Here is a 3,280-nt window from a genome sequence, read left to right as displayed (position 1 = left end):
GGCAGGGACATGGTCTGAATCTCTGAATGATGGTCTAGAACAGGGGCTCTCAAACCTTTTGGAGTCAGTGACCCCTTTTAGAAAATACAATTTCCAAGGACCCCCATTGCAAATGTTTACGGAAACAAAACAAAACAAAAGATAATTCAAGCCAAACATAAGTGCCTTTTCCATTTAGAAACAGATTCAATTTGACAACAAGAGCAAGTGCTACTTATCAGCCAGACTGAGGTTTAGAAAATAAAAATTGCAAATTGCACGCCTCTTTATAAAACCAGGTCAATTTTCCCCATAAAGGTTGCTGCCAACTGTTCAGTCAAAAACAGCATTATAAAATAAAATTCCGCTTTAGCTTTGCTCGCTTGCATGAAATTGTAGACATAAAACACATTTTGACAAATTTCACAATTTTAAATAAAATGAAATTAAATGAAACACACACAGACACACACACACACTCACACACACACACACACACACACACACACACACACACACACACACATATATATATATATATATATATATATATATATATATATATATATATATGTGTGTGTGTGTGTGTGTGTCAATCTATATATATATATATATATATATATATATATATATATATATATATATATATATATATATATATATATATATATATATATATATGTGTGTGTGTGTGTGTGTGTGTGTGTGTGTGTGTGTGTTCATTTAATTTTTTATATATATATAATTTTATCTAATTTAAAATTGAAATTTGTCAAAATGTGATTTACGTCTACAAGCATTTATGTATATTCGTGCTTTCACAATGTACACAAAATAGTAAATGAATTTGTAGTGCTCTGACTTTAAATGGCCTGGGTGAAGCCACATTCATTGGCCAGGAAGTTTGCACAAGACCTAAGTTGGCCACAGATTAAAAGCCCCATAAGTTTGGAGCAAGTTAATTAAAAAGCCAAAACATCAGAACGTTCATGTTTCGCTTAGAGACGGTGTTAATGAAATCCAACATTGTGGCACAAACCAGCAATAATCTCCGAAGTCAATTGTCTTCTTCATCGTCCCACCACCATCAACATTGATTAAAAAATAGAAACATGTCAAAATGTATGATGGTTATAGGATGAACCTCAGCCAACTAAGCATATCAATTAGCTTTCCAATTTATATCTAATCAATCCACAGCAGGTTTCACAAAAGTGAGTGAAGCTGAATAAAATGCAAAGGGCAACCTGTTTTATTTTCAGTTCTGAAATAATGAATTGTCTCATCACTATTAACCTACTTTTGGCATAGACCAACTTTTCTCGCACCGTAATCTGCTGTCCACATATTGATGACATTTGATTCACAGTAATGTTACCGTTGTACAAAAAGAAGTCATGGGTGTCAAACTTCCATCATAATGTAAATAAATTCCACCAGGTGGCAGCATCAGAGAAGGAAGTAGTAACACCGGCAAACTTTTTTTTCTTCTGTCTGGCGAGGCAGTCAGTTCCTTAAACTGTATTCCTCCGTCATTTTCATTTCATTTCATTTCATTTCAAATATATATACATATATATGAATATGGGGTAATATCACTGTCAAAATGACGTATTTGTGCGTGACTAATGTGAAAGTGAATGACTCGCAGATTGACTGACTTTAGTTGGGATGGGTCAGGGTGCTGGGATGGGGGTACTTTAGAAGAGTGTCTTGAGTTTGGCAAAAGCATTGTTTGCATCCTAGGTTCAACAGAAAGGGGACTTGGTGGAGAAAAGTCAATAGTATTTTGACCATTTTTGGGTTATTTTCTTCCAATGACTTTCTGTCATTCTGGACAGTATTTTACCCAAGGGATGGCACACTCCTTTTAATGTGATACTAAGTGGTTGAGGTATCAGCTCTCTAGTGTTTTCATTCAATGTTTTCCCTTTGATGTAAAAATAAAAGGATTGTGCAAAATACCACACAAGGGAAAAGGGGAGCGCAACTGCCTGTGCTCCCGAATGTATAAATGTCCAAAGCCTAGGAGCTGTTGTAACCCCATATGGTTTGAAAGTGCGATGTTCACGTTTGCTACTGTTCACCAAGACTGAATTCTTGATGCATATTTGTTAAAGATCGCATAAAGGCACTTTTTCCAAATATTTTTACCATTCAAATGACTTATCCTCCATGATAAGGGACATCTCGGTTAGGCTGAGTAAGGGTAGGAAATTAGGATCCAGGGAGGGCAACATAAAAGGTTCTGGCTGTGAGGCAAAGGTTCTGACAATTCATCAACTGTTTAACTGGACAACAAGTTTCATAATTTTGAGCAGTTCATTATTCAAAAATATGCAGTATTTAATGCCAACATTAACATTTAATGTCAACATTTATGTTTTGAGAAGGCATTGAAGCCATTTAACTGTAGAATCCTTTTACAGTATATATATATATATATATATATATATATATATATATATATATATATATATATATATATATATATATATATATATATATATATATATATATATATATATACATACACAGAGAAAGAAACACGTACAGTATACGTAACAACGTATTTTCCGGATTACCAGTATACAAGTCACAGCATCAAAATATGAGCAAAAAAAGATTTTTATCACAGATAAGCCGCATTGAATTATAAGTCACAGGTAATAAAATGAGATTTTTCTGCATATAGATGGTACATGGAAGTTTATATTTTTTTTATTTATTTATTTTTTGTAACTGTCTGCCAACAGCAACATCCTCTCTTTAACAGACGGAACATGGTCCCAACATATTTATAGAAAATGGATGGATGGATATTTTCAACACTAACAAAATACTGTTAGTTAAATAGCAGTTCAAAATCAAAATCAATACTTCAAGAGCAGCTTTTTTTTTATCTCCCTATGTTTGATAGATTAGTTTAGTGAACATTAAAGACACATTGCACATAAATCATTCAGTTTTTAATTCTATTTTATAGTTTTCCCATAAATTGAAACCTCGAACAGATACACACATTTGCTTGCTCGGGGCTCGCAATAAAAAAAAAAATAATAAAAAACAACAGATGAGCCGCACTGGACTATAAGCCGCAAGGCTCAAATCATGAGGAAAAAGTCGTGGCTTATAGTCCGAATATATATATATATATATATATATATATATATATATATATATATATATATATATATATATATATATACTTTATATAGTGCTGGGTATTGTGCCTTAAAAGTGTATTGCAATATATTATGATACAGCAAAGGCGTATCGCAATACTGGAATGACTGGAAAA

Source organism: Hippichthys cyanospilos, chromosome 2 (genome assembly GCF_059441005.1).
Source record: "Hippichthys cyanospilos isolate Australia breed blue-spotted pipefish chromosome 2, RoL_Hcya_1.0, whole genome shotgun sequence".
Taxonomy (NCBI): domain Eukaryota; kingdom Metazoa; phylum Chordata; class Actinopteri; order Syngnathiformes; family Syngnathidae; genus Hippichthys; species Hippichthys cyanospilos.
This window is presented reverse-complemented; position numbering follows the sequence as displayed.